Below are 11,539 nucleotides of genomic sequence, written 5' to 3' on the forward strand. Positions count from 1 at the left end.
AGGATGGCCTGCAGCAGTGTGAATCTTGGCTACTTTGCTTGTGATTCATTGTTGTTTGTGGGTGGGTGTTCATGAGCAGCTCTACATCAGACATGATTCGTCTCCGTCGAGCCAGTGTGTCAGCAAAGCTTGGATGACCTGAAACCCCAGGAAGCATTGCGGCAGGAGCGAACGTAAGCACAAAGAAAGGGTCAGCGACACCGCTAACATGTGCTGCACTCAGATCTTTTGGTTACATAAGATTCTGGGAACTGTAGAGCTGTACGGCTCCCAAAGAACATTGATTATTTTCTTTTACAGATAGAAGAAATGAAGAGTAATAAACTCATAAGCTCAGGGCTCCAACAGTGGCCTTTTCATTCTCCCTACAGCGAGGATAAGACATTCTCTGAATACAATAATTATGTGCAAGACATTTAAAAATGTTTAATGCAGAGATGTCTGGAGATAATTATAATGAACTGGGACAGATTTTAAAAAGATGGTTCAGCATAATTGCGCTTCAAGAGCTTTTCAGAACGTATCCACTTGTGCTATACTGCTATTGTCTTCACAATGAGCTTTTAGATAAAGGCATGTGTAATCTGGGACATGGGTTTTTTTTTTCTCTGACTTTGGGTGTTCTTATGACTCCTTTAACATCACAGTTTCAAATGTGCATGTATGGATTATGTGAAGCAGTTCATACACTATAGTAATGAAATGTGTGTTTAATTCTTTAAAAACATATTAAACAATCACATTCAGACTAAACATGCCTTGAGGTCACTTGTGACAATTATTGGTAATTGTTTCCACAGTGTTGACGAAAAGCTCAGCCTTGCTTACCGTCATGATGTGTTTTAAGATTAAATGGTTTTATGAGAGGGAGCAGAACATTACACACTGATTGATTTGTAAATCTATTCTAATCGGTTTGCCCTCTTTACTGTGGCTGTTATAGGACACCACGGCAGTCTGAGTATCAACGAGGGGTCATCCAAGAGGTCTGTGTGTCCGTCCAGTTATTGTGTTTCAGTACGTGAATGAATGTCAACGCTTTAATCCAAATACAGCCCCGGAACCACTTGCAGCTTTTCTATTTTTCAATTCCTTGGCCTTTCTATTGAATAGTAAGAGGCTGTGGGTCAGATTAAAATAGCAAGCTGTCTTTGATGCCCTGGTAGGCCATGATACTGCACACCAAATCTCCCCTCAGTGGGTTGTGAGCACTTTAAAAAGAAACTGTTTGGTATGTGTGATTGCGTGAAAGATTGGCTGAGTGTGACTGATCAAACACACTCTGAAACTTCTTAAGCAGTGCAATGCACAGAAGTTCATTTACCAGTTTATTATGTTACAATTATCTTTCTCGATTCATGGGCCATAAGATATTGGTACTATGTCTATAAACTGGCAAATAACTACAAAGCAAGAAGAAGGTTTCTTTGCTTTAAAAAAAAATAAAATACATTTTTTATATTAGTACTGGATAATATCGTGTTATTGTATCACACGATTTATATTACTGTATGCGAATCTCCATTCATATAATATCAGAAATACACTCTAATTGTAATGAGGTTTTTTTTTATCGTTACCTGGTTAGTCTCCGGGAACTAATTCCAAAACTTTGGTGACATTACAAATATTCATCTTTTAATGTTTCTATAACAGCAGTATCCAAACTGGGGTTACAGAGAGCCAACAAGGTTGAAAGAAGTGGATATACTCAGTCACATCAATATATATGTTTGGGTTTTTTTCAAAATGTCTTTGGTATTTGTGAATTAATGAGTGTCTGGTAGATTTTGGTCATTTGATGATAAACATAATCAATAATAGATTGTTATTGGTTTACAACTACAAAATTCCTCTTGGTGTATATAATCTTCATGCACAAACAAACAATAATAATGAAGCAATGTCTTTAAGTTAACATTAATCTCTTGTGCCAAAACATGTTCTGATATGCAAATGATAAGAAAAACTTTTTAAGTACAGATTTAGCAAAAGAGAAAAAAAAAAAAGTCAATTTTTTCAAAATTATCATTCAAGAATCAAATTAAAACAAATGTCTAGTCCAGAGTTTTCCTAGAGTCACACATTTTGGATCCAGTCTCACTAAAAGTAGTCTATGTCTCCACGTGACATGCAAAGCCCTAAAGAGGGAACCTCGAATGGCACTGAGAAGCTACTAAACCTTTATGAAGTGATACACAAGCTGAGGCCTTGTGCTGCAGGTGCCACATGATAGTGTATGACACTGCATTCCAGCACTCCTCGGGGTGTAGGTGCTTCATTTATTCATCATAACCCAATCACCTTGTGTTCTGAGACGCTGGGTTGTGGCAACGCGACACCAGTCAGCCTCTGTGCGTGAATCCAGCCAGCTGCTGAACACCGCCGAGCACCTCATGCAATCAATACGTCTGTATAGTACTCCATGTCTGTCTGTCAGCGATGGGAAGATAGAATGAGTTCAGAGATAAAATTACCCTTTTCCAATGCACTGTTTTTAAGGGCCCCGAGAGATATGGTAAGAATAGAGAGAAATGATCTCATTATAAACCTGATCTCAGCTATGTTTCCAACACGTGCAGGAAGATGAGAAGACCTCCAGGGTGACAATTATGCTGCTTATGTGGGACAGTGCTGCTGATAATTAGTTGTCTTTGCTACAATCTTGCTTCAAAGGGGATACATCAAGATCTCGTGAATAGAATCTATGAGGAACATGAATATGGCCTACCTCCGTAAATAGAGGCACAAATGAGGTCAACTCTAGTTCAAAATGTCATTCAAATATCTGTGCTCCCACTATTCTAGCTTCTCTGAGATGATCTATAACTGTCTGCCGCTGCGGTAACGTCAAAGGTCTCATGGCAAACTTAGCCAAACATACCTGAGCGCTCTGCCAATGTTAAGCTGCTTTCCCTGGCTTAAAACAATGTCTCATCTGTGTAAACAGCCAGCAGAGCCGGTAAACACACAACAGTAGCCCTATCTAAACACACACCCATGCAAAGGAGAATGATTGGTTGGCTCGCAGAGACGCGGTTGCTTCACCTGGTGTTTAGTAAAGCTGAGATGTGCTGAGGTGGCAGTATTGTCACCTGGCAAAAGATAAAACCAAAGACGGCCAGTGACTCCCTGGTGACCACAGGTGATAAGAAGATTATACATCTGCCTCTCTCTAACTGACACATCAGGGCTGGAGCCCCTTTGGTTGATGGTTGGCCAAAGGTTCCCTATGATCAGAGGTTTTAACTCGATCTTCTAATGATTATCTACATTCTGTCAAATAATATGCAGCACTGTGAAGTTTCCAAATGGCAATTACTTTTTTGCTCGAGTCAGGACTGACTAGACTTTCACAGGCACTAAACAAACACCTCTGCTGTGCATCGCTCTGATTCATGCAACAGGAATCTGTTACATGAACAACATGTTGGTATAAGAGTCACAACAACAGCAACCCCTGAAACATGGCAGCTGCCCCCCTATGGCAGCACACTTGTCGGCTCATTCCAGAGCTATAAATAAACGCTTTCCAATACAATCGTAGACGGCATTTCTGACCCTCATTGGGGAAGGGACGAGAGGACGCAAATCACTGTAATAGTCACATGGGCGAGTGATGAAAGGGGAAGACAGATCAGTTTTCTGGCTGACATGATCGTGCATGGCAAGAACGGCGCTGTCTGGAGGGTTTGCATGTTCATCCCTTAAATGCATTTCCGAGGGTTTCAAGTGTGTAATTTTCTCAATCAGAATATTGGGATAAGCGTGAATACACCTACACACAGGACTTACAGGAATAAAAGGAGGAGCAGCTTTCTTCAAACAAATAGACACTTGAGCTCATCGTTCTTCCAGTTCACGTTGAGATGGCAGCACAGGAACAAGAACTCCAGCTGAGCTTCAAACAGCTTTCACTTCGCTTTGCTGCAGGAAACGTGTCAGCTCCTCTGTACTTTCAGTGCACTCAACTTTCAGCTATTTTCCACATCGGGGAGGAAGCTTTGAGCCTGTTTCCAGAGACAAACAAGACAAATCAATCAAACAATCAACCAATCGATACGAGATCAGCACTAAAGTAAAAACCTTTTTTGATAGTAAATACCCCCCTGCCCTCTCAAATGAATGGAAAAGGCTAAGTTGTCTTTCACCAAAGAAACCTCAATGTACTCTCCTGAGGACTTCATCATAGTTAGGAAGTTGGTTTAACCAAAAGCCAAAATAGATTTTTACCAAGCAGGTTATCAGACACATATTGTTTATTGATTTATTCCGTACTCTTTGTGTTTTTAGATTCTCATCTATTTATGTGCATCACTTGTGCTTCAGCTGTAGTTGTTTTAAACTGCTCTGGAAAAAAGGTAACTTGACTTGACAAAGGAACACTGGCCTTACAACGGGAGGTGAAGCAGGAAATGTGCTTCAATCAAGACAAGGAATAGAAATAGAAATTTATCATGAGACCAACAGAGGGTTTAGTTTAAAGGTCAGACTAAATATGATACGTGTTTGGCCTACCCTCCATCCAGCTGGACACAAGCTATTTTGTACTGCTGGTATTTGCCATAATTGCTGATTTTTTTTAGACGAGTATAAGACTCCTCGGGTATGAATTTGAGCAAACAAATGCTCATTTTCAGGAAAACATTGGTCAAAAATGAGTGAAAATGTTCATACATAATTCTTCGCGTCACACAATAACAAAAGAAATTCATTCTTGAGAAAAGATAAGCCGTTTTATAATCTATGAGAACTCCAAAATTAGGGAATCTTATAGTGTGTACTATAACACAAAGTACATATAACATCAGATACTGTGCATATACTGAATATATTTCATTTAAGGACTGGAATTTAGCAAGTGGTAATGTCAAAGAACAACGAGAAACAAACAATGACTTGAGTGATAAGCTTGTCAAAGTGGACAGGGGAAGGCTTCTACTTTCTGTTAGGCTAAAGAGGATTTGGCGTCAGTGGAACAGTGACACAGTGGCTCTGCTTATCTGTCTGGAGCAGGTGAAACTGAGAATCAGACCTGTCTTTGTGTGTTTGGCGCCATGTCTGTGACTAACATAAAGAGAACAGTCTGCGCTCAGTGACAGTTCATTTGAAAGCGACAATATCTCGATCTGGCGCTTTTTGTCCGCCTGTTTTTCACTTCCTCTAGCTCTGAGTTTGAACGTTACTCGAGGGCATTTCGCTTCTCAGTCAAATCCGCCGGCTATTTTTGTTGTTGCCGAGCCGAGGGGTTTTAGAAAAGGCCGATTTGAGATCTGAAAAAAGGAAGTGCACTTGGGAGTGGACTCAGTAAATACAGGAAGTGGGCCTATTCACAGGATCTGAACAGCGAAACAAAACACCCATCCTGTCGTCTCTCTACACTGCTGACAGCTCAATTCATCACAACTGTTGTTTGAACCGATCTCATCTGTTTGAACCTCAACTGGACAAACATTTTGGTTCAGTCAAAGACAGAATAACTAGTGAAATATCAAGCAGTAATAAGAGTTTAACCATTTGAAACATGACAGACCTCATCACCAACTAAAAGCTTTAACAATTGGTCACAGAACTTTCATATTTGGGCCATCTTCATCCCAGTGAGTACACAGATATTGGAGTTAACAAGTTAACCAAACCTCAAGTTTTCAAGTGAGCGTCCACACACATGCAGGGACAATATGCCAACTGTAGAAAGGCCATTAACTCGAATTAAACATTGGTCTCTTCACATCAAGGGGAGAAAGCGAACTATTACACAACTGTGCCGTCTGTCAAAGTAGACTAATCCAACCTAAACTGGTGTCAGACAATCAGCTCAAAAAAATAAGAAGTCCAGACAAAGAAAAATAACAATATAATACATTAAATAAATACTTATTTAAAAATCCTTTAGATTCCTGGTGTATAAAATGATACCAAAGTATCTGCTCGTCTGTGGAGGGAAAGTGCAGGACACTGGCCTGAGTTCTCAACTTCAACAATGGTATCTTTGAAACATTCTTTTTTTTTCGAGTTTTGTTGGCATTCCAGCTCGACCACCACTCTTGTGTTTGCTTGCTCCTTTGGCTCTTTTTCCCGTGACAGTTTAACAAAGCTGAGTCAGTGAACACTGTTACTAATTACACCGTGAATCAATGTAATTAGTAACCCCGGTGCTTTACCTGCCACAGCCTATCAAAACCTGTGGCGGTGGAAAAGGGCCACCCGTGGGTCAGAAAACAATCGTGTTTGTTTCAACACCACTCTTAAGACCCCATTAGAGTAAGGTCTGAATGTTTCCTGTATGTGCTGTTCGCTCAAATATATAAGGAACTAGGAAGTTGTGCCATTGTTCAAATAATTGTAGGATTTAAAAAGTTTTCCAGGAATTGTTTCACATTGAATCATTTGGAATTCCTTAATTTTTACTTAGTTTCTTTTGTTGTGAGGAATGCAAGTGACTTTAATCGTGTGGATATCTATTGACCTGCATGTCCAACAAGCATGTGAATAATCCAGAGTAATAAGTGTCATAATTCCTGACTGAGAAATAGAAAGGTCAGGGACAGAGTGAGAAAGCATGGCAAACCGATAGGTCAATGTTACGGTTTGAAATGGTTACAAGAAATGGAAATATGAAGTGTAGCTGCAAGAACAAGTAGGCCGTGAAATATTTGTTGTCAAGGGTAGAAGATAAAATAAAAAAATAAAAAAATGATACATTAAATGCCACTTTTAATTCTTAAGAAATTACAAATAACATGTAAATGCAAACCATGATGCTGTGAAAGATCTTATCGTCCAGGACTTGTTAGGATGTTACCATACAACCAAATATAAAACAAACAGCGAGAGAGAGAGAGAGAGAGAGAGAGAGAGAGAGAGAGAGAGAGAGAGAGAGAGAGAGAGAGCTCTGTAACACTAGTAGCGGCAGTGAAAGAAAACCGAAAATGGAGCAGGAGTGTCAAGTTGCTGCTGGCAGAAAATGCGTCATATGAAATTTATGAAGATTAGAATATAGCAGGAGGTACAACAATAAGCTCAGTCAGGATCTCTGTGTGAACACTCAGGAATGCTCCAGTCTCTCCTTGAGCTCTGTATGTACACTAGAGAAATGAACAGAGCTGGCTCGACGTGGAAATGAATGTGGAGTTTGACAGGCTGTGAAACAGAGTTTGTTCATGTCTTCCAGGTCCTTAATCTTAGAACAATACATCAGGTTGACAGTGTTGTGATAACAACGCTACATTTTGTTTTGGACAAGGTTGTGTTGCCATAATTCAGATTATCATTTCAAAAAAGTTTAATCTGTACAAACAATGATAATTGCAGTACACACATATTTGTTTTAATAGTTATAATGACTCATAAACAAAGAAATTGATGCCAACACTCACACAATCCAATATCATTATCTAAACTTAAACTCTGTACGTCGTTATCAGAATTACAAACGTTTTATGGTCATTGTGAAATTATACAATATAGAATGAATTTTCCCGTGATTTCTCCTTACATACAGACTCCTCCTTATTTATCATATTCATCCTGAAAATAACCACATTAACAACAAAATCAAGCATCAAGCAAGTATGAAAAGTCTTGGTAACTTTGAGCAGCGGGATTCAAAGACAAATCAGAGAGGTGTCCTCATGAGATGCAAATGACTGAAGTGAGTTCCAGCGTTCACCCGTGTCACATGGCAGTGATGTGAGACTTTGAACAGACACACTGCTGCTGATAGGACGGTTCCTTTATATGAGCAACAAGGTGATGGAGCACATGTGCAAAGAGGTGTGTGGGTGGGACCAAGTGATGTCAGCATAAATTACGAGACTCTCAGTATGAAAGGCCATTAAAGTCTGAGACACAGCATGTCTGTTTGTGATGTTATCACAGGCGGCAGAGTTGTAGATAACGTAGCACTAAGCAACACAAAATGAATAGCCACAAATGTTTGGAAGACTATTTTTATGATATGTGTGCAGGCGCACCATATAAACTGTGAAAAGTAAATCAGTCCAGTTGCATGTTCATGTGTCTGAAGACATTGCAATGTACAGCTGTAAATAAACCTGGATTAGCTGTTTTGACACACCTCTGATGACTCTTATTATTTCCCCTCTGCATTGCTGCACGAACACGGAGCGAGACACTCAATCAAATGCTGAAAGTCTAGTTCTGTGTCATTAAATATATAACATACCCTCAAGTTAAATAGCAGTAAGCTGAGGCCTCTGAGAGAGGGTGACATGTCTCAGCATACTTGTAGGAGTTTTGCTGTGTATTTTGAAATTGTCTGAAAGGTGCAACACAAACAAATCCCAATCCCATTTTATTTTTCATCTGAAGTTCATAGTCTAAACCACATACAAGCAGTATCTGCAACAATATGAGGACAAATTAACTCTAAAGGACACCGATGATTTGTTGCTGAGGTATTCCAGAACTAAAATCATTTCAAAATAGATCAAGGTCATGGAGGCCAGATGTTTGATAGGCGTGAACACAGTTCCACTTAGAACAGATTATTTGGGGTTGTGGTTGCTCAGCTTCTCTCTCTCTCTCTTTTTTTTTTACAAGAGTACAACTTGCACCATGGGTTTGGGCTTTTAAAGGGGACACCTTTCCTGCCTCAGCCAGAGTTCAACTCAGATCACCTTGCTGTGCTCCTCAGTACACGCGTCAGTTCATGAGCCATGCTGAGCATTTAGTGGACAACATCGCCGCCTGGTGGACAAAATATGGTAACTGTTTTGATTTACAACAAGGAGGAAATGTCGAGGGAGTGTTCAAGTCTGTAAATTTGTTTCTTCCTAACATTTATAAAGCTGAGGGACTATTATGCCGATAAGTTAAACATTTATTCAAATATTGTTTGGTGTGGCTATCGTATGCCACGTCGGATCTATCGAAAACGTACTTATAAATAAAGGACGTCTTAATTTTCGGGTGCACATAATCTCCCTTCCGTTGTATTTATACAGAAGAGGGCAAAAAGTGACACACCCGGGATCGAACCAGTGACCTATCGACGTTCAGTATAACTTCGGCGCGCTCACCGACTGAACTGACTCACCAATAAAAAAAACCTGACGTCAACCCATCTCACACAAACTCAAAACGCGTTAAGGCGTTTTCCCTTTGATTGCACGCGACACTACAGTTAAAATAATAATAATAATAATAATAACAATAATAATAATAATAATAATAATAATAAGAAGAAGAAGAAGAAGAAGAAGAAGAAGAAGAAGAAGAAGAAGAAGAAGAAGAAGAAGAAGAAGAAGAAGAAGAAGAAGAAGAAGAAGAAGAACTCAGTCGGAGTTGTTCCAAAGATGGAACACATGATGGCGGAATTGTTACTGATAAAATAAAACCATGGTCTACATGCTCTTCATTGGTCGTCTGTCTTATATATAAATAAATTCACTGAAACTGAAATTCAGCACCATAGGTGGAGATGATTTCACTGCTCACTTTGCTAATGCTCAGATGGAGTAATTATGTTAGTTAGCAACTTCAATTAATCCTAAACACTATGAACACATTTAAGAGAAAATCAGGTTTCCACCAAGAGAATCCAAACAATAGCAGAAAGAATTTTGAATGCATATTCATAAATTAATTTCATGCATCTGACGGAGTATTTTGACTTGCTCACATTGAATTTAGCTTTCAGAAATGTATTAATTGAATGTCTCCTGTGAATAAATGTAGTCAAAGAAGACCTCTGTAAAAACACAATCTATCAAACACAATCAGTCTTTTTACAAGCCCGTCCACAGCTTGACCAGAGTTGACCTGGTTAAATCATAAACGATCATAACGAGCCATCCTGACTTTTGACTTGTGTGTTTTTGGGTGACACTCAAGTCAAGAAACGTGAACTGATAGAAGCAATATTCTGAGACTCAACTTGGCTAAAAGTGGAAAAACAAACAAAAAAAACTAAAAAACAACAGTGAAGCCAGCTAATCGTATCCTGTGCTTGGAGTGTTTCTGTTTTTTTAAATAGGATTCTGCAGTGATGCAGTGCTGTCCCTTTATTAGTCATATGATGTCCCATTGCCAGCTTCCGTGCCTCTCGTCTCTTCTCTCTTCTCCTCTGATCTACCCTCCATGCTGTTTCTCTCTCTCTCTCTCTCTCTCTCTCTCTCTCTCTCTCTCTCTCTCTCTCTCTCTCTCTCTCTCTCTCTCACGTTTTGTTCCTCTGTCATCCCCCAAGGTGACTTTCCTTCCTTCACAGACACTGCAGCTGTTCCTTGCTTTTGTTCTGGAAGGCCGGAGTGTGGAGAGGAGATGAGAGAGATGTAGACTGGCGGAATAAAGAGTGGGAGAACCAAAGGGGAAAATGAGAGTGTGAAGAAAAAAAAAAAAGGAAGAGACTGATGAGATTACCAAGCAGGATGGAAAAAATCTAGTCTTGATTCAGTTCATAAATCAGTAAGGCAACACATTTGTACCACATGCGCAGACAGCTTTGTTCTGGTGGAGGAAAGAATGGACTGTCAACATGAGGAGATTGAGCTCCTTCGACAGATGATTACCTGACTAACAAGTCTCATCTCCATTATAGGACTGATGATTTGGACAGTGAGCTCATCACAGTGAGGCAAAGCGAGGGTTCACTACAGTCAGCACTAAATACTGCAAGTATCTGGGACGGAGTTTCTAAATTTAGGGATCAGAGAAACAGGGATTGGAAACTGGAGAAGTAGAAAGAGAGGGACAGCTGGAAAAGGGAGGCAGATTGGGACAGTGAGGACCAGAGGATGAAGGATGGAATAGTTCCCAAGTCATCCCCGAGCCTGATGAATATAAGTTCTCTGTTTAAACTGCAGATAAAAAGCGGCAATTATAATGAAGCCCAGTCCCACTTTTGAGCCATCTTGCTCATAATAAGAGAGACATAATAGTCATATTTCATTCCTCCATTTGCAGATCATATCCCTGCCAAAGCTTAAATACTCTAATGATCTTTGAGAATTCACTGTATGCAGAGAAAGGTTGCCCTTTCGGTCTGCACTTATCTGTGAAGATTGTATGATTCTATGGATCTTTCAGTCTGATATAACATGTCGAAAAAATCTTTCAGGTTGTCAAATTTGAAAACACTGAATCGTTTCTTGCAAATGAACATTTTGCATGTTTGGCATGTTTCTTATTTGAACAACAACCAACCAATAGGGAGGGACAGAATGAATAAAGCAGTGGCTAATTAAAATAACAACAAACACACGTGAGCCCAAAGAAGCTGCGTGGATATCTTGGACACAAGTGCTGAACAGTGCTTTAAATGGAAGATAGTGGTGAATAAATCACTTTTTTTTATCAAGAGAAGAACAGAATAAGTTGATGAGGCCTTCAAAACACAGATAAAACAGGGTTCCGTCTTATGTTTTCTTTGTTTAAAGATAAGATTAAGATGGGAAAAGATTGAGAATACAGAACGTCTGTAGCAGAAAACCTGGATGGTACAACAAGCTGCAACGTTTTTTCCAATAGATTTAAGCAGAAAGTGCCGCTATTCAAAATAGAACCACTCACAAGAGCA

The sequence above is a fragment of the Lipophrys pholis genome, assembly GCF_963383615.2.
Source record: "Lipophrys pholis genome assembly, chromosome: 4".
NCBI classification, from domain to species: Eukaryota; Metazoa; Chordata; class Actinopteri; order Blenniiformes; family Blenniidae; genus Lipophrys; species Lipophrys pholis.